Below are 22,546 nucleotides of genomic sequence, written 5' to 3' on the forward strand. Positions count from 1 at the left end.
CACTGAAAGAAAAACACTGGTTAAAACCCCCTAACCTGATTTCATGGTCTGCTGGTAGGTTGTAAACCATAGCTTAAAAAACACTTGTGGAAGAAAACTGTTTTCTACTGTTTATTAGATAAAATATACCCAAAGATGCAATGTTATTTATAAATTGAAGGCACTGTATTATTTTTCTCTCAAAATCACTTAAATCTGGCATCTGTGGCACATGTGTGTAATTCCAGAGGCTTAGGAGACTGAGGCAGGAGGATTGCAAGTTCAAAGCCAGCCTCAGTAACTTAGTGAAGCCCTAAGCAACTCAGTGAGACCCTGTCTCTAAATAAAATATAAAAAGGGCTGGGTATGTGGCTCTGTGGTGATGTGCCCCTGAGTTCAATCCTCAGTATTAAAAAAAAAAAAAAGTCTACTCATGAATCATTTTGGCTGCCTGTTTCAGGACACTAAGTAAAACTAGTTCAGGCCCTTTAATTTCTGGGTAATGTTGTAAGGACAAGATTCATGCTAAAAGTTCTAAAGATGGATAGATAGATCAATAAATAAATTTATTTTTTATTCAGTGTCTATTATAATACATATATTAAAATCTACTGATGAATGTGTGTAGTGAGCTCACATGTTCTTACAACAAACATTAGTCAAGTTTCTATTATATTTCCATCACAGTGCTAAATACTAATAACCCACCTGTGGACATAATTGGAAGGAAAAGCAAATAGACAAATTCTGAAGCTCTTAAAGGAACATCACTATGGAACCAATGTGTCTAAAGACCAAGATTTCTAGAAACACTTGCAATTGACATTTATGTAATCTATTGGATGTTTTAGGTTTACCTCTTCTGAAGTAGATTCAGCTGTGTTTCCACTGGGCATTCTTAAGGGCTTAGGTTGGGGGCCAGGGAAAGCACTGTTGAGAAGTAGAATTTGAAGTGGGCCTGAGAATAGCAGGAATTTTTTGAGGAGCCATTTAGATCATTTTTCTTTAGTAATTTTGCCCAACGTTGTTCTAAATTTTTGAAAGTCTTTCTTACTTCCTAGTACTTTGTTTTCACTTTTTTGAGATAAAGATTCATCAATTTTTAAATGAAATGAAAGAATGTGGATCTTTTCCTTTAACCTCTGTCAGTGCTAACAGTTATTTCTTTTACTTTTAAATTATTTAAGCATAGAGAATATAATTTTAAGATTCACAGATAAATTAACATGTTTTCCTACCCCCTTTTTAATCATTCATTTATTCACTCAGTATTTAGAAATAAAAAACAAATGCAATGAGCAGTTAGTTTCCTTGGCAAACTGTTCTTCTAAGGAAAATCAGTCAATACATGCTTCTTCATATTTTCTTATTTTATTTTATTTTTTTTGTTCAAAAAATCTTTCTTGAACAGCGTATTATGTGCTGTTTGGAGTAGAGGATGCAAAAGGAATAAACTGAGTTCATTTTTCACAGATACAACATTCAATTTGTAAAATAAGGCTATGAAATTGCTATATGAGTGCTATAAAATTGGAAATAATAATCTCCTAAATATTTTATAATCAATATTATGCAACTAAATCTGTCATCTGTTGATGAAAATCAATCTACATTGCCTGTTTAACATTAGAGCTCAAACTTCAGAACTATGTGCAGAATTGTTAAATCACTGATTGTGACCTCATGCACTGAGTGGTTGATTCATGGCACCTGGGGTAGGATCTAAGAATTTGTATTTCTAACAAGTTTTCAGGTGGTGCGAATGCTGAGGTCCCAGGAGCATATTTTGATTTTAATTAGGGCTCCACAAACTAAAGCCCATGGGCTAAATCTGGCCATTCCTGGGTTTTGTAAATAAAACTTTATTGGCACACAGTCACATCCATTTTTACTTTGTATGGCTGCAACTGTGCTTCTGTGACAGAGTTAAATAATTGTGGCACAAGAGATCTTATGACCTACAAAGCTCACAGTGTTTAGTAACTGGCCCTTTGCAGAAACAATTTCCAACCTAAGTTAAATGGATGATCATTATATTATCATTGGAGTCTCACTTGAGATTATTTCTGTGATTTTTGGTTAAATGTCACAAGTCTAGGCAAGATTTACTTGATTAATGCTTGCTTTCTTTTCTTTTTTCTTTTTGGTACATAATATACAGCTTTTAAGACGTCAACTAGACAGGCTCCAGAAAGTGTTAACTAAAGTGTAAACCAGAAATTCTGTTGAACTCTTCCGGAGTGTGATTATGCCAGTATAACAAAAAGAACCGACAATGCAGCTAAAGAGTGAAGAGTGTACTAGTTTAATGGCCAGATCTGTGTTATTTGACTGATAAGCTTAGAAATTATAGATGCTTCATATTAGCAGCATATCAGTTGGAAAAAATAGGGAGTGATTATTTGCATGACTTTTTTTGTCTGAAATAAAATGATAAGTTTCACTTCTTTCAAAATAAATAATTTTTCAAAAGCAACTAAATAGGATCATAGATTTTTTTTTGTTTTAAAAAATTAACCAATGACTACTTATCAACCATAAAGTTGTCCGTATTGAGGGAGTACCAGAGCAAATGAATCTCACCAGGAGGTCACACCAGTTCTGTCACTTGGTGGTGGCTCAGTGATACACTATGTCTAACTGTAGTTGATCATCGTGCTGAGTTCAGGCTTTGAAAGACCTCACCAGAAGAACACAGTTGAAACTTGCTACATTTTGGGAAAACAAACAAACAAACAAAACTATTACTTTGCTGAGACACTGCTTTCAGCTTTACTTTTGAATTGTTTAGATTTAATGCCTGTGGCTGTTTCAAAGCTTGGCCATAGGTTATCTGATACTTCTGCATGGAGAAGTGGTGTCTATGTCCCTTTAACTTAAATCTGGGTGGGCTGTGACTATGTTGTTGAACAATAGAGAGTGATGGAAGTGATGATATGCAATTTCCAAGATGAGGTCATAAAAGGTCAAGCAACTTGTGCTATGGGATAGAGCACTTGCTTTCAAAACTCTGACCTACCATAGAATAACTCCAAATTCTCCCAGGCTACTATGCAGTGAAAAAACCCAGATCACATGAAGAGGACACACAAAGCTTCTTCATCAATATCCCAACTGCATCCCAGCCTACAAGTCCTTCCATCCCAGGCACCAGACATGTGCATGAAGAAGTCTCCAGATAATTCACGCTTCTAGCTGTTTGTGTCATCCCTCATCATGCAAGTATTTCAGCTGAGACTTCAAGCACTATGAAGGGAAAAAAAATGTACTCAAACAACATAGTCTCTGAATTCTTTTTTTAAAACTTTCTTTGTAGTTGGACAGAATTCCCTTATTTGTTTATCTTTTCATTGTGCCTCACACATGCTAGGCAAGCACTCTACCACTGAGCCATAACACTAGCCTTGTCTTTGAATTCTTAAGCCATGGATATGTGAGTATTCAGAGTTCACTTGTTAGGTAGCTGTAGATAACTGGTAAAGCATTTCATAATAAGAGTGGGCTATGGTATAAAAAGCCGTCATCATGAAGCAGTTTGGGTGACAGAGCAATGGATAAAAGATTGACAGGATTTAAGAAAGTTGCTTGTCGATGCTTCATGAAAGCAAGGAAAATACTTCAGAAATTTGAAGGAAAGGAGGCCCTTACTACATAAGTGTGGAAAATTGGCATCACGGTTTTTTGCAACATTGTGGAGAAATGATAATCTAAGGAGATTTCCAGGCAGTGTACTGAAGGCGCTACTTGGCTTCTTTTTATCTATTATAAAACATAATAGGAACATATTTGAATTTTCCTATAGAATTTAGAAGAAAAATTGAGGGCTGAAAATGAACTTTTCAAACAGCAAGGGGCAATATAATAAAGGATTACAGGGCAAAAATTCAATCCAGGCTTCTGTCAGTAAAATGCAGGGTCACAGTTAAGATGCAGGAATGGTGGAAGAAGCAGAGATCAGATGCCTTTAAGAAAAGGCAGGAAGAATCCTTAACTTATTTTATCAATAACTACCCTATTCTTGTCTACCACCATGGAATTCTTGTTTACTTTTTGTAAAAGATGTATTCACTGCCTTTACTTTGAACGTACATTTATTATCCTGGAGATGTAGAACCAACCTGTAAGCCTTTTAATTAGTATGTGACTTTTGTTCTGACTATTTTAGGGAAAGTAGCATTAGATATCAAGCTGAAGCTGCTGAAAATTCCTTGGCTGCCCTTCAGTTTCTCATGGGAGTGGATAAGGTTACGACAATAGTTACTAGATAATAGTTTCTTTGCTAAAATTAATTTAAAGGAGGTTCATGAAGGTTGAATGCATTTGAAAAGAAATAGAACAAACAAAATATTCACAAAGAATATCTTTTTCACCTTTCTTCATTCTACCCACCTAACAAGCTAAAAAATTACATGTAAAACATCAAGAGATAAAACCAAATATATGCCTGTATTCATATATCAGAAAACACTAGTTATATTTTATAGCAGTGATGTAATGTGTTAATTTTATTGTGTTAACAATTATAGAAAAATGTTAGAAATAAATATGTACAATAGTTAATGCTGGAACAATAAATTCATTTTCTAAGTATTAAAATGTAGAATAAAAAAGAATGGAATAATTTTGTATTTCTAATAACTAAATTACTTAGCATTTCAAGGATTTAAAATTTGTTGAATATCCCCAATAATAGCAACAAGATATTTGTTTCATATAAAGATGTAAATTGCAAATCATTAGTAACAATTCTCAATGTATAATTTTGGGAAGTACTAACAAACTCAACTGATAAGTAATACTGTAACTGGATCATTCATATATATAAAACACTAGTAGTTATAATAATAGTCTCTAATATCACACATTAATAAATGCTTTTTAAGTAGGTAATTCAAGTTAGACATCACCTAACTGAAATTTAATAGTGAAACCAGTTAAATTTCATTAATTAAGGATATTTACTTTTTCCTTATACATAGGAATGAATGTAATATGCAGCCACAGTATAAGGTGGTCTTCAGTCAAAATGCAAAATAACCCATGAATGTATATTTGCAAACTAGTTCTCTATATCAATCACAGCAAACACTTGAAGAGAGATGAAAGAAAACTTAGATTATCTTGTTGAAATATTACAGCCACAAGTCTTAGATTGCTTAAGTGCTCTACCTGGGGTCGTTCATATAAGTATAATAGAAATTCTCTAATTTTAAATTAGCTTATATTGAAAGCATTAATCTGCAATTTGACTGCTTAAAATTGAATAAATAGTATAAAATAATGTAAAAATCATTCTTATGGTGAACAGAAAAATAAACTAACAATAGAATGTCCTCCTCCAACTTTATTTTTGAATTGAAAAAGTGAAAAACTATTTAGTATTATGAATTTAAAGAATAACAAATCAACATCAAATTTTGAAAATGCAGCATTGATCTGGGAATGTATCTCAGTGGTAGAGTGCCTGATTTGCATTTGTTAGGCTTTGGGTTCAACACCCCACAATGCAAAATGAAATAAATTTAAAAATTTTAAGTGTAGCATTGTTTTGAATGTTTTTTGTTAATATAGAGAATTCCAAATCAGCCTCATTTCTTTTTTGTCCTGGGCTCTGAACTCATTGAAAAATCAAATACCAAATATCAAATCAATATTACTGTTAGAGATGACTTGGAAGATATGTTTTTATGTGACAGACAAATGAGACTACTAATACTGAATCATAGAATTAAGCAGTCGTACAAACCAGTCTTATAAATCCAGGCTCCTAATTCCTCCTGCAATTAGGAAGTCTGGATATCATCTCAAAATGAAAAAAAAAATAAATTTCTTCATCCTGTAGTCAGGCTCTATCGTATCCTATAACTTCCCTTTTTCTACTAGCATTAATATGAAACACTTCTTTTGGGATTTCAGATTTAAACTTTTCAGACTCATTGACTTATCTTTCTCATTTTCTCTTTAATTTATGAGAAAAACATGGCTATCTCCTTTAGTGAAGTTATCTTTACTTGTTTATTTTCCATTCCTAGATATACTTGCTATCACTTTGTGCAAGGATCTCTTAAATTATTTCAAGTTTAAATCACTACCTACTATTTCTAAATTTTTCTACTTTGGCCTATAGCTCTCTGATTAACTTGTATTGTTAGACCTATAATTTATTATCCTGCTCAAAATCATTTTTTGTTTCCCATTGCTACAATAATGCTTTACAAAATGGGATACACAAAAGGGTAGGTGAAATTTTGTGTTTGAGTGGAAATTAATGCATAGTTCAGAATATTCACTTCCTAATGATTCTAATTCTATGGGGATTCTGCATTTTTCATTACCTTTGAACAATCTTACAAACAGTACTTGTAGGTAAATGATAGCAATGCAAACTACTCCTTAGCTATAGTCATGTAAACAAATTCTGGCATAGGGATGTTCAATATACTTCCCTCCTCTCTTGGAATGTTCATTTCATTTGTTTTGATCCATAAATGTGACTGTTCTTTGTATTTTCCTTTGAATGGATTTTAACATTTTACCAGTTTCTTCATCAATTACGAGTTAAATAAAATCAATACCATATTCATTGTTTATCCCTATGACTCATTATTTGACCTTAAAAATTCCTTTGAAAAGAAACAACAGTGATCAGATTTGTGATTTAATATATTTTTTTCCTAGTTTTCAAAATAAAAAGATTTTTAAATGTGTTTTCTACTGGGAACATGAATTAACTACAAATGTGAAAGCAATAAAATTATAAATGGTAGTGAGAAGATATCAGAACAAGTTTAAATTCCCAAGGTATGAAAAAGGCATAACAGTATCTCTGCAATTCTTCTCAATGGACTTACTAACTAGAAGCAACCAATGCAACTCTCTATTAAGTAGCTTTAGCCCCATAAATGAGCATAACACATATATGCCTATTTTAAATGTAACTCTTATTATTTGAGATCAAATAAGAGTAGGTTTTACTTCTCCTTCTAAAAAAGACATTAGCAAAATCAGATACAACTATTATTCTTGCAGAAATAATTGAATACAAATTATAAATATTTCAAAGAAAAGGTAGTAGAAATTTTATATCTAAAAGGAGAAAAAAAGCACAAGTCTTGGCTAGGTGGAGTAGGCAAAATAAAGGAACAAAAATAACAGGATGGTTGAGACATTCATTCTCTTTTCTCCAAAGAACAGAAGTTTAGTAGAGGAGACAGAAATATAGAGAAATAAATACAAAGAATTAGGATAATATATCTGTTTCTTACTGCTGTGATAGCAAATTGCTACAAATTTAGTATATTAAAATAAAATGTATTATCTCACAGTTTGATGGATTTGTATTCCTACATGGACTTCACTGGACTAATATCAAGGTGTTAGGAGAGCTACTCTCTTTGCTGGAGCCTCTGGAGATTGTTTTAGGTTGTTGGCAATATTCAGTTTTAGGTGGCTGTTGAACCAGGATGTTTTTCCTTATGGCTGGATGTGAGGGCCATTCTCAGCTTCTAAAGATCACCCACATGCCCTGGCTTGTAGCCCTCTTGATCATAAAAGCCAGAAAGGGCAGGTCAGGTCTTTCTCCCACTTTGATTTTCTAACATCTCCTTCTGCTCATTTCTTCTACCTTACCCTTGCACATTTCTCTTTGACTTTTAAGATCTCACATGATTACCTTGGACCCCCAGTACCTTAAGATCAGCTGATTACAATCTTAATTACATTTGCAGGGTCTCTTTACAGTAATACTTAGCTTAGTGTTTGAATTACCTGGTGTTGGGTATCTTGGGACAAGGGACATCTTCAGAATTATGACTAAAGTGTCCTAATAGCTTTGTTGCATACAGGGGAAACTCAGAGCATAACATCTGGATACCCACTGATGGCATTTGAGGACACTGAAGTTATCATTACAATGCCTGTGACTTTACAATTTTTTGTGTGTGTGTCACTACTGTGATTATTGCCTTAGTCATTGATTTCTATCACAGGTTATGATGAGAAATTTCTGAAATTTTAGTTGCTAAATATCCTCAAGAGAATACTTAGGAAAAGTGCATTTAATTCTACTCTTTCCTTTTATGGTCTTCTTTTCCCAGGACTTAAGCAGAAGACCTCAGGCATTTGTCCAAACAGCAATTTAAAATAATAATAATAATAATAAAAACACTGTATAAAACATTTTCCATTGAAAACAATTCCATTTTTCTTGAAACAATCTCCTATACATCTATATTTGTCTCTTTAGAATGAGCTTCTCCAGAAGGTTTCTTCTATTCTCCTGTAAATAGCCTCCCATCATTCCTACTTCCTAAGACCTATATAGTCTCCCCAGTTAAGCCCAAGTTTTAGGATAAATGCAGATCCAATTGAGACTAAAATTCTTACTATACAATTCCACCAAGATGTACAGTGGAATCTCTATTTTTTCTCAGATTTTGAATATAATTTGAACTCCCTAGTTTAAGGTCTGTGAGAATCTAAAGCCTTCCCCATGGTTTCAGACAATTCTCCTCCAGCTTACTACCTCATGCTCCTGTCTCTCTTCTCTCCTTGGTTTGTGTATATTTATTAGTTAAGACTTGCTTTTAGAAGTTTGCAACAGCTCAGTTCAGTGTGTAGTTTTCTCAGTCTGGTTCCACAATGTCATCACTGCCTCAAGTTGCTTCATTTCTGGTCCTTCCACCTCAGCATGCTGCTTTCATTCTCCTGGCTGCAAATGATGGGCTCGCTTTCAAGCTCTCGATCACACTGCGGGTAGGAAAATAGAAGAGTTAGGATGGCAACCAAATTAAGAAATCAAAATCTTCTTCAATTCAAGATTTGTGTCCCATTGATCAGCACTGTTGACCGGGCATGTTTTCACCCTGAAATGAAAGGGAAGTTTTGTTGATAAAAAGAAGAGGATATGACATAGGAGAGGTATTTGTAGGATTGCTGCAATGTGTTCCTTCTAATTGAAGCTAACTTGAGTGGAGAGGTTTGTCACGCCTCAGTCTCCACCAAAGTCCCTTCACATTAAACATTTTGATGGTTTAATAATCTGACTAAAGAAGTGAGATGAGCTCAGGAATGGAGCAATTTCTCAAGTGTCTTGCTAACTCTACTTGCTACTCTTTCTTTCTCCTGTGCTATGGTTTGGATGTGTTCCCCCAAGGGTTCTTGTGTTGAGAGCCAGATCCTCAGTGTGGAGGTGTTGGAAGTTAGTATGGAAACTTCCAGATTGCACCTGATTAGGTCATTGAAGTTGCTGCCCTTAGAAAGAATTGGTGTTGTTCTTGTGGGATCCTGGTTAGTTCTTGTGAGAGGGTTAAAAGAACAACCTGGCCCTTCCCTGGCCTCTGACTGCTTGTCTCAGCATGTTATCTCTCTCCTTGCATGCACTCCATGATGCCATCTACCAGGAGTTGCTCACCAGAGCTGAGCTGATGCTAGCACCGTGCCCTGGAACCTAAACTCTGTTTTATTGTAAAGTACCTGACTCAGATATTTAATTATAGTTGACAGAAAATAAACTAATTCATCTTCAATTCACATAAACAGGGCCACCCTATCCAATACAGAATTCCTAAGATGAATACCTCTGCTGGACATTAATGTCATAATTTCTGACTTTGTTATATAAATGGGTGCCTTGATATAAAAATATATAGTTCAACAAGAAGGAAATATTCAAGCTTTACACATACATTATCCAAACAATAATGTGTTTTACATTCAGATCATTGCAGCCTCCCGGAAGTCAATATTATAGTCTATATGGAGAAAAAAATGTTCTCATGCTGTGAGAAAGCAAAGTTTTGAAAACAATTCTCCTGGGCCTCAATAGTTTTTAAAAATTCCATAGGCATAAAGTTGTAGCAGTTTGTCAGTAACCAAAACTAGGGTCCTATTTTTTTTGTTCTAGCACTTAGAGTGATTGCTATAAGAAGTGTCAGGAGCCACTCTGGAAATACACACCCTTAAGTCCTGAGCAAGAGATACTGAACAATTATTGCGCCCCACAATAACTTGGGCTTTACCTCCACTCGGATAATGAGGTGTAGGCATCACTCGGTGGGGTTGAGTTACACTCACCTGTTACACTCATCCTACCCCTTTGCCCTTTGGGGGATAGAATGTTTCATGGAACCTCCCCTTGTGTGTCCCTATATAAGAATAAAGAATTCTAGTGGCTCTCTCACTTTCCACAGACCCCTAAGGTCACAGAGCCATCTCTGGATTTTGAAAAGGTACTCTTTTGCGTGTTTTCTTTGCTGTTTTCTTAAGTTATTGGAATAATCAGATTTTGTGATCTCAGCATTAGGTTGCCAGCTAGGATAGACGGTGATAAGTTAGAAAAAGTCAGGATGTTTTGAGCCTCCTGTTCCTCTTCTGTATAATGGAGTAGATCAGGATGATCTTTAAGTTCCAAATATGCTAGTAACCAGCTGTTGCTTTGACTGGAAGGAAAAACATAAGCAAGGAACATGGGGATGGGAGGAGAGAGTGATAGAGAGTCAGAGAGGCAGGTAAATGGAGGCTGGGAAGGAAGGAAAGTAAAATGGGAGGTGGGACACTCCTAACCTAGCCCAGGCCCTCAGTCATAAGCTAATGGTAGGCCTGACAAAGGGAAACCTGCAACGACTCATCCTCCACTTTTGGTTGTGGGTGAGCTTTTCTGTGTTGTTGGTCAGTTGCTTTGAGAGACTAGCTCTCACCTCTATGTCATCATACATGCTGCTCCCTGAGCAGGAAGACACCACTTCTTATCTCCTCCACTGTGTATGGCTTATTCCTAGACCACTTTTCATATTGGCTCAGAAAATACCATTTCTGCAGGAAAGCATCAACCCTTTTCCTGCCTCCCATCCCCATTTTGAGTTATGTGCTCTTTTATTTCCTTATATTGTACTCTATCAGATGTACCTTTTTATACAGGTATAATCATGTATTAATTTGGTAAAGCATTAGGTCAGCAAAATTTATTCAGCAGATACTATGAAGGAAAGCACTGTGATAGGTATTTCAGTTAAAGAAATTAAATACAGTATTGTTTTCTGGGACTGAATAGTCTATCAGAGAAAGTAAAGGGAAAGATAAATGCTATATGAAGAGTGTGCACAGAGTTGTATAGGGCAAAGATGTACAGCATTTAAATAAAATTAAAGGAAACAGAGGAGGCTTTGTAGAGAAATCTCCTAAGCTGAAACCTGAAGGATAAGAATGATCTAGCAAAAGAGGAGGTACTAACAGGCAGGCCAGTTGAAGGCACAGCATAGGCAAAGAATGAGGGAAACTCAGCACAGCTTGAGCCATGAAGTCACTTGACTACAGGTGTTGCAGGATGCCACTATCCTGGTAGTGGGGAACAGGGACATTCATGATAAGCCCTGTACACATAATACAAGTATATCCTAAAAAGAGAAACTGTAAAGAGTTTTCTTTTTAAATATATTTTTTAGTTGTAGATGAACACAATACCTTTATTCAATTTATTTATTTTTATGTGGTACTGAGAATCAAACCCAGTGCCTCACATGTGCTAGGCAAGTGCTCTACCATGAGCTACAACCCCAGCCCTGTAAAGAGGTTTTAACTAGGGGTATGATGCAATCATTCATACATGAGTGGCATGAAAATGCATTTAATTTTTTAAACTGTTGATTTTTAAAAAATGTTACTGTATCGTAATCATGTTTCCATCTTTGTCTTACCTACTGGACTATGGATTTCTTTGAAAGCAGGAACAATATTTTACTGGAATCTCTTTACTTAACGAAACTGCCAAACAGTAGGCATTTAATAAACATTTGTGGAATGAATGAATAAATAAATGAAAATTGAATGTGTGAAGTTGGGTGAAAGAAAAGTGAGCATGTTAAATATAATCAGAGATGGTGCCAAGCTGAAAACAGAATGGAAATGACCCTGAAGCTCATTACTTGGAGCACAGAGCTATTTTTTAGTGTTTTAAATCTTGAAAACACCTTTATAAAACAGTAGATAGAAATTTAAGTTTAGACAAGGGATAGGTAGGAATTGTTTAAATGTATTTTCTTTTTAATGCTAATATATAAATAGTATTTAATCAATAAACTGTAATGTTAATGATATGATTTTTAATGAAAAAAAGCAACCTTGACTAGATCAAGTATATCTTTTTTTAATATTTATTTATTTTTTAGATGTAGTTGGACACAATGCCCTTTATTTATTTATTTTTATGTGGTGCTGAGGATCAAACCCAGGGACTTGCACATGCTAGGCAAGCACTCTACCGCAGAGATGCAACTCTAGCCCCAGATCAACTACATTTTTGAGATGAACTTTCATGTCCATCTTCTATGAAACACTTAGATTTTTTTTAAAAAAAATTTTAGTTGTAGATGAACACTTACCTTTATTTTATTTACTTATTTTTATGTGGTATTGAACCAGTGCCTCATATGTGCAAGGCAAGCGCTCTGCCACTGAGCCACAACCCCAGCCCCATAGATTTTTAGATTTTAAACCAGCAGTAAGACCCAACCCATGCCACTCCTAGGAACCAGCTCCAATATTTTAAATTTCAGCCATACCTCAGGAAGGGTAAATACATGCAAATATCTAAAGGACAAATTGTTATCATCTCTCATAATTAACCATATCAAGTGGGCAGTCTAGTTATTCAAGACCATGAATCCCTAACTAAGATGGAACCACATATTGGTGTCATAAGACATTAAACCATAGGCCTAATTCTTAGGAATAGGCTCTTTCAAGGTACCTGGTCTTGCAAACTCACACGTATAAAATACAACAAATTTTATATATGGGTTTAATCTTTATAAAGACCTCCAAATGCTTTAATTAATCCTCAAAACCTCTATTTGGAAGACAGCAGGTATTGTCTTCATCTTATAGAGTGAAAAATTGAGTCATCTGAAGATCTTGGCTTGGATCCAGTTCCCAGAAGTGGAACGTGAAAGGAAAAGAAAAAAAGCACCTTAGATCTGTTGCCACTTGGTTTAGAGCTTCGGTCACTAAAGTTTGGCAGCCAACTACATGCTAATTATAAGCTGATTTCATCCTGAAGTTCATCTTGACAGATGCTTTCCTATTGGTAGATTTTGAAATATACACTGCCTATGAAGGAAAAGCTTTTTCTCCCAGGATTTCCCCTATTTGAATCTGAAAATATTTGGTAAGAACAAATTTGCCATTGCATCTTTTTAAAAAATTTAAATGAATGAACCATTTAACAAAACCTGTATTTTAAAAATATACTGTGAGTGTTTCAAACTAATATTTTTCATTTTAAAGAATTAACTACTTTAACTAATATGTGTAATGAACATATTATACCTTCATATAAAACTCTTAAGTGTGATGTTTATTCTATAAAGATACAGGTATGATGTAAAAATAAATGGTAAAAACAAACACTCGTGGATCCACTATTCAGCTTAAGAAATATATTTCCAATAACTTTGAAGCCCTCTCTCTTCATCCTGAAAGGTAGCCACTCAATGATATGTTTATAATTTCCTTAATTTTTTTTAAATAGTCTTGTCACATGTGAAGCAATTCCTTTAACAAACATGGCATATTGTTTTGAACTCAACATAAATTGGATTATACTGTATGCATTCTTCTTTGGTTTGCTTCCTATGTCATCTTAACTTCAGTACTTAATTCAGTTATGAATATACCACAGTTTATTTTTTCTATTTGTGAGTCAAATAACATATAAATTATTTTTTCCCTTCTCCTTCCTTCTTTTCACCCTCCTTCACTCCCTCTCTTTTGGATTCCCTCCCATTTCCTTGCTTCCTTCTTTCCTTCCTTCCTTCCTTCCTTCCTTCTTTTATTTCTCTATTATTAACAGTACTATTATGGAAATTCCTGAATGTAACTCCTGAAGAGGGATATAACAAGATTGAAAGGAGAACTTGGTCTACCTGTATATTGATAGATTATTTGGAAGGTGATATTAGGAAGTAAGAGTGAAGAACTAAAGTTCTCTGAGTCAAACAAGAAGGAGAGGAACCAGTAGAGGGTGTAGTCTGCTGTGGACTGAATGTTTGGGTCCCTCCAATATCCATATGTGGATCCTAATCCCTAGTGTATTTGGACTGTATTTGGATGTAGGACCTCTGAGGTGTAAGTAAAGTTAAATGAGATCCCATAGGATTGGAGACTTGATCCTGTAGAGTTAGAGTCCTTTAAAGAAAAGACCCCAGAGAGTATCTCTCCCTTCCTGCCATGTGAGGACATAGCAAGAAGGTGACCATCTGTAATCTGGAAGAAAGCCTTCACCAGGAACCAAATCCACATGTACCCTGATCTAGAAATTTCTAGAAATTCCAGACAATTGGGCAAATAAGTTTCTGTTGCTTTGAGTCATCTGGTCTTGGTATCCTTTTATGGCCAGCTTATCAGACTAAGATATTGAACATTGCAGGAACAAAAGTGTAGAAATACTTGTAATTTTATGTTGCATCAACATTCACTGCAAGAATAGGGATGACTGCCTCATATCAGAAGCAGTGTTTGCCATTCAGTTTCCAGCTCTGATCCAGCTATCTGTCCCATATAACAACCTCCTAGTAATCGCCTCCCTATGGGACATGTAGATACAAGCTCCTGGGCTCATCACACTGATGCCCACACCCTGCATGGACCGTGCAGATATACTGTAGTGACCATTCCTCAGTCATAGCATGGCCCCACTGGACTTGTGTCTGCTTGCTAGTTGTATCAGTTAACACTCTCTGCAAGAAAGCTGCTTAGATAACACACTGGACCACAATAAAGGCCAACTTCTGTCCAGCTCCCCATCTGCTGGTTGTATGCAATGCCCCTAAGACCATTCCTCATTGATAACTCTTTTCTCTCCTGACCTGTAAGTAATAAAGCAATTCTGTTATTTAATGTGTTTTATTGTGCTGCTTCCTTTACAAGTCACCTAGAGAACACACACAAACCTAACTTTTTTCACATTCAAGGCTCTTCCAGAGAGTGGCTATGTTTGCCTGAAACTTTGATGCAGGTCAGACAAGAATCACAATGGTTTCTACCAGTTCATAAAAGCTTCCTGTGAAAGGGGACCTTGCCATGGGTTGGATACTTAAGAATTAGTCTGACTGCTAAGATAAAGAGATAAAAGTATTGCATGAAAGGTGCACTATAAATATCCATAACCAAATCCTCTGGTGTTCCCCACCAGGGCAGGGCTAGAGTTTACTATATCCACACTCAAGACAGAGACCTTAAAATGAAAGCATAGAGAAATAAAAACTGGGGTGTAATATTCTCTTGATAATCTCTGGAGGGGGAATCTTTGGAAAAATCAAATTGAAAAGAATAGACACGAATGTAATTTTTATTGTCTTTTGTATCTATGTGTTCTTTTGTCAGCTAGTGTGCTTTCATCATGTTCTAGTCTGTCTAATATTCTTTCAGTTCAGCCAATGGGGCTCTTCTTTTGTATTTTTGATAGGATCAACATGCTAGAAACCAATTCTTTTAGATTTGCTTATTTGAGTGAACATTAATTTATTCTTTAGATTTTGTTTTGCTGGATATAAAATTTTTGGTTGACACTTTTTTTTTCTTTCAGCACATTGAATATATCATCCCACTGCCTTCTGGCTTTGTGATTTCTGATGTAAAGATGAGAAAGTTCTTGATTTATTCCATACAACAGCATAGCATATTGGTCAGAATTCTAGCTTTCGAAAGAGACAGCTTGAGTTCAGATTCTTTCTCTGCACTGGTTGTGTAGCCTAAGACAAGTGGCTGCTTGTAGGCTTAAATTTATGTCCTGTAAAATTAGAAGGAAAAATAATTGGCATAGTTCTAGACACCCAGAAAGCACTCAGTAAGTTATAGCATTAATAAAATGATCAGTATGTCACTATAGGAGAATATTTCTCTTATAATCATAAGAGAGAACTCTGCAATGTATAGACAAAAAATCTTAAATAAAATGCTATTTCATATGATTAATAATAAGTGAAAACAAATTCATTATTGGCAAGAAAATTTTCCCTGGAACTCAAGAATGCTTCAACATATGGGATTCTAATAATAGAATGGATTTCTTTGTCTCTGGTCTTCCTTCTATAAATGAGATGATATTGATAACCCTGCCAGATTACAGCTCTTAAATTACCATACCCAGGCTTTAGTAATCTATAAGCTTTTCCCCATTGGATTTGTTTTATCCATACAATCAAAGGCTTAACTTGATTTCAAGTCCTACATCCATTTTCTTGTCCCCAACTTTTATTTGAAATTTTTCTTTAGCTCTTCTCCCATGCTAACTTTAGATAAATAATAAAGCATATACATATGTCTTCTACTTTTCTCCCTCTTTCCTGTGTTCACATAACACCACCTACCCCTCAAACTGTAACTCAAACGCTTTCCTACAGATTATTTTCTATAACTGTGTGCAGTTATATAAATTATATCTTTTATATATTTTTCTGTATTTTATATATTTTGTACCAATTATCAATTTGTACTATTATTATTTAGAGAAGCTTTAATGGTCCTTTTCTTTAATTATATTAGTCTATAAGAGAAATAAAATAATACTTACAATTACTGAGGGAATATTTGGTGATTTTAAGATCATCTTTACAAATCACACTTTGTAAAATTTTAGTCTCAGCCAGTGATCTTTTTCAATTATGAAGAAACAAATTTATCTTAGTTTTTAGAACATTTAATATGTTCTGATCAAATGCATCTGCTTAAAGTTGTGTTCTAACAGAAACTTAAATTTTAAATTATATGCTGTTTCACATGAGTTTATCAAAGAGCAGATGTGTCTAACTTTGAGATGGTGGTCATAAAAATAAATGAATGGGATTGGGTAGAGGAATAAAGTTGAGAGGGAGAATCCTCTACATATGTAATGTAAATATGAACTCGAAGTGACAAGACAGAAAACTTGATTTGGGGAAACAGTTGCTGGGTTTCTGTGGTCTTTCTCTTTTGGCTAGTGTAGGAGGCTGGAGAAAGAGGACTACAAATGAAAATTCTGTTTTTCAGAATCTACCTATCTATCTATCCTTCTGGGGCAATTGCTTTGTTTGTATTATATGGAACTGGGAAAGAAAAAGACACTTGGAAAACATTGGCACTTTTTTTTAGAAGATCAAATGCTTTTATAGCCATGTAACACCAGCATTCTGAATGTGTCCCAACAACAGAGAGAGAGAGAGAGAGAGAGAGAGAGAGAGAGTAGGGAAAACTGTTCTGTTCTTAGCAAAGTATAGGGAAAAGAATGAAAAATAATTGAGAATAAATAAAATGAGTGTCTAGTGTAACTCTCAGTATCCTTTAAAATTTACTTCTTTAATATGTACTGTTTCCCTGATATTATAAAGAATTGTTTAATGTAGACATATCATTTTGACTTGCTCTCATGTAATGAAAATGCAGATTATTAGGCCATAAAAACTTTAGAAGTGCACTTATTATGTAGCAATATATTTAAAACAAAAGGCAAAGGAACAATAACAAAAAAGGAAGTAAACAGCTTCTTCTTCTTACTAAATCAGCAATGCTGTCAGGGAATCTATCTCATATTTAATTGGAATCCTTATATTCTAAATTTGTTATAAGTATTGGTTATGGAAAATAAGCCATCCTATATCAGAGATGGATTTATAATAAAACTAAATGGAGTCCTATTTCTTGCCTCCTCACCTGCATAAGCTCCTTCCAAGACTTGGGAGGGACTCAGACACTGTGTTATGTGGGCTTACATTTTCACAATGTTTGCAAAATTAGGATATTTTAATTGCATTCAGACTGCTCTTACTTTGTGTTATTACCATTGCAATGTTTTCCCTTGGTACTAAACAACAGTAGAATGGACATGGGCATTTTGGGGATCCAGCTGAAAGGATGTGGAGGGTTAGATACATATTGTTTGGGTTTCATGGACATATTTTTGTGGTTTATAATCATTTCTTTGTGTATTACAGTTGTTGCTAGTTACCCCAGGATAGGAATTGCATCCAGGAATATCCATAGTTATGGCATACTGATGTCATGAAATGATGATCTGGGGCCACATGTTGTCAAATGATAGGAGCTTGTCCTGTGGCACTTGCTTCTGGACCTATGTGGGAAGAAGGAACACATAAGGGGTTAAAGTGTATAGATCCAGAAACTAATCTGTGGAAAATTCTTCTATTTGTCAGGATGTAAAACTTTAAGCAGAGAATGAATTCTCACAACACCTAGTCAAAATGGAAATTCTACCTCATCAGGAACACTTATCATGCAGCACAAACAATCATCAATGCATCATACATAATTTTTTCCCTTTTTGTCAGGAATTACACAGTGGAGAACTGATTGAAGTGCGTGTTTGTGGAGAACAAACTTGTGAGTACTAGAAAAAGCTTCATTTTTCAAATTACATAGAAGAGGTTGTGAGGGGAAAGGGAGGGGGAAACAAGGGAGAGAATTGAACAACAGCAGATGAGGTAGAGAGGGAAGATGGGAGGGGAGGGGAGTGGGGATAGTAGGGGATAGGAAAGGTAGCAGAATACAACAGTCACTAATATGCCATTATGTAAAAATGTGAGTGTGTAACCGATGTGATTCTGCAATTTGTATTTGGGGTAAAAATGGGAGTTCATAACCCAATTGAGTCAAATGTATGAAAGATGATATATCATGAGCTTGGTAATGTTTTGAACAGCCAATAAAAAAATATAAAAAAAGAAAAAGCTTCATTTTCTATAAATACAACACATACATACCTTTTTTTAAAAATAAGAGTTTAAACCACACACACACACACACACACACACAGCTTATATTTGTGTGAAATCACATTTTTGTGCATCTTAATATCAAATTAAAAATTCAATTGACCAATCTAAATGAAAGATTGACTTGCTTTCCTATATATCATCTAAACATTATAGAGGAACTTTGTTGTAGAATGAGGGAAAATGATGGGTGTTCAATATAAGTAATAATATATTTAAAATTATTAATATTTGTGCTATTTGTCAGTATTTTTAAAGTTGCCATTTGTTATGTTCTTTCTTCATTCTGAATAAAAGATATTCTTCTGAGTAATGAGTTTTGTTTTTCTTTTCCTTAAAAAAATTTACAGAATTATAGGTTTGATTCACAATATCTATATTTTCTCCTCTGTACCATGTAACAATAGTTAAAACTTATAGTCATTTTAATTCAAAAACTAAGATGAAGCATATATTTTTTAAAAAATCAATATAAACAACATATAAAGTTTTCATATGCTATAGAAGTCACTCATTCCTTTGTTCCTAAGAGCAATGATCCTTGTTTCTTCAATCTTTTTTTATATGTTATATTTTGAACACCCTTACTATCCCATAAAGCTTTCTCTGATGATGGAGATGTTCTATACCTATGCTATTATTTTGATTGCCACTGTCTGTGGCTCTAGAACACTGGAAATGTAGCAGGTGAGTCTGAGGAAGTAAATTATTAATTTTATTTAATTTACATTTACATAGTCAAGCAGAGTTAGTAGCTTCCATATTGGGCAACATAGTTTATACCTTTAATCAACTTTAATATTAACTCTTCATGTGTTGGCCACATCTCTATCTAAGTCATTGAGGACAGAAATCTACAACTATATGCAGTAAAATCCTAACTTATAACTAAGGTAATATATATGATCCAGAAGGTTGGTTCTTCATCTTTCAATAACTTCTCAAACCATGTATTCTTGTGTTTTGAATAAAAGACATTCTGGGCATTTTTCTAGGCAGGGCCTTATTTATCATCTTTATTGTTGGCAGATGCTGGAAAGCTTAAATAGTTTGTAGAAATTTTTCTTTGAAACATGCTTTATTTGGGTGAAATGCACTGAATCTATTGACATCACAGTTGTCTAAAACTTGTGCTTATTCAGTTAGCTTGACAAAAGTCTGCAAATGAACAAGTGAAGACTTTGTGTTATATTTCATGGATCTACAAGTGGAGAGTGATGGACAAGGCAGATGCACCATGACCTGCTCCCTGGAAGATGACTGTTTATGCCCAAGAGCAATTCCTGGAATGCAACAGGAAGCTGCACGTGACCACGCAGCTAAGTGGGATATTTTTCCAGACTTCCTCTTAGAGGAATGACTGGTTTTCATTCCCCACAAGGCTCAGAAGAAAATCACTCTGAAAACCACATAGAAGAAAATACATATTTAAAACAAATGTAACTTTCCCAAGATTTAGGATTCTTTACAGAATAATTCCCAGATAACTATTGCAACATCAGGAGTTAGAAATCTAAACAAAAGCTTCAGAAAAACCAAGAGTCTTGACATTGAAGTCTGGTATACTGCAAAATTATACTGAAATTCAATAGCAGTTTCTAAGCGATCTCTCAATTTTTAGGTCTGCAAAAATTTACAGAAGACTGCAAATCTGAGTCAAAACACTTTTCATTGTTACTTCCCATTTTTCATTGCTTATGTTTTTGGATAATGTTCTCATACCACTGGATTGAAAGAATACAATTCTTTTCCTATTGAATACAGTACTCCAGTACTCAGATGTATATAATCTGAACACAGAGATAAAACTTAAATAGTTAGGCAAGCACCGAGATATTTTTATTTATTTATTGTGGTCTTAGGCTAATAGGTGAAAAAGGATTTCATTTTGTTTAGAATAAATCTCAATGCTGAGGGATGCAAAGTCAGTTTACTTCAATAGTCCTAAGAAATCCAGTAATAAAAACTTTTTGAGGGGCTGGGGATGTGGCTCAAGCGGTAGCGTGCTCGCCTGGCATGCGTGCGGCCCGGGTTCGATCCTCAGCACCACATACCAACAAAGATGTTGTGTCTGCCGAGAACTAAAAAATAAATATTAAAAATTCTCTCTCTCTCTCTCCTCTCTCACTCTCTCTTTTTTTAAAAAAAAAACTTTTTGAAAGTTCAATTTTAATAAGTCTTATATTTTGATATTTAAATTCTCAGGGGTATAAACATTTGTTAATTTTTGTGGCTTAATTCAGCTTATGTAGAACTATAATTATTTTCATCAAACTTATGGACCCAATACAAGAAAAATAATACATAATACATAATGAGAGTTCAGAAGTACATCTATACATATTAGCAAGTGATTCTCAAAAAGGCACATAGTCAACCCAGTGGCAATTTAGCCTCTGAAATAAATAGGGCCCAGAGCAAATGGATATCCTCAAGCAAAAAATAAAAAAGTCAAATATAATCCTACTTGATATTACTTCAAAACTTACTCAAATTTATAATTGAGTTAAATATAAACCCTAATACTATAAAACTTTTAGAAGGAGGCATGGAAAAATTTTGAGCTCTTAACTTAGGCAAAGAGTTTTCAGCTAAGAAACCAGAGCATAACTAAAATAGAAAAAAATAATAGATTGACCTTCCTCAGAATTTAAGATCTTTCACTCCTTGAAAGACATTGTAAGAGAATGAAAAAATAAACCACAGACTGGAAGAAAATATCTGAAAATCATTTTTATGATAACTACATGTATCCAGAATATTCAATGGACTCTCAAAATTCATTAAGAAAACAAAGACAATTTAATGAGCAAGAGATTTTAACAGACATACTTCACTAGAGATATCCAGATATAAAATAAACATAAGATGTCCAACATCGTTATTCGCTGCAGAACTGGATAATAAATATTGAGGGAGATAGGACTACATACACTATAATACCTGCAATTGGAAAGAAGGACCATGTAAAGGGTTGGTGAGGATGTGCAGGAACTGGAATTTCCACACCACTGGAATTCAAAATGCTACAACTACTTTGGAGAGCCATTTTTTAAATTTATTTTTTCAATATGCATGTTTTATTTATTTTATTGTTGGTTGTTCAAAACATTACATAGTTCTTGATATATCATATTTCACACTTTGATTCAAGTGGGTTATGAACTCCCATTTTTACCCCGTATACAGATTGCAGAATCACATCAGTTACACTTCCATTGATTTACATATTGCCATACTCGTGTCTGTTGTATTCTGCTGCCTTTCCTATCCTCTACTATCCCCCCTCCCCACCCCTCTTCTCTCTCTACCCCCTCTACTGTAATTCATTTCTTGGAGAGCCATTTTGGCAGTTTCTTCAATAATTAGACATGCATCTATATATAATACAACCATTTAAATTCTAGGTGCTTCTCTAATGAAAGACTCAAAGAAAGATGTGCACATTAGTGTTCATAGCAGACTTATTTGTGATAGTTAGAAAAATGGGAAAAATAACCTCAATAGGCACCTCTGGGTGAATATACAGACAGGAGAATGTATAAACAAGTATGGTTTATTCATACAATGGAACACTATACAGTACCAAAAAGGAAAACATACCTCAACATGAATAATTCTCAAAATAATTATGTTGAATGAAGGAAGCTAAGGGGATTAAAAACACCTATCGTACTTGCAGAAATTTAGACATTTTTATTTGTAAAATACAAATATATAAAACATGAACTTTCAGAAAAAGCAACTAACCTATCTTGACAAAAAGCAGATCTTTGTTGTCTGGAGCTTGTGTGGGGTGAGAAGGT

This window comes from Urocitellus parryii, chromosome 2, assembly GCF_045843805.1.
Source record: "Urocitellus parryii isolate mUroPar1 chromosome 2, mUroPar1.hap1, whole genome shotgun sequence".
NCBI lineage: Eukaryota > Metazoa > Chordata > Mammalia > Rodentia > Sciuridae > Urocitellus > Urocitellus parryii.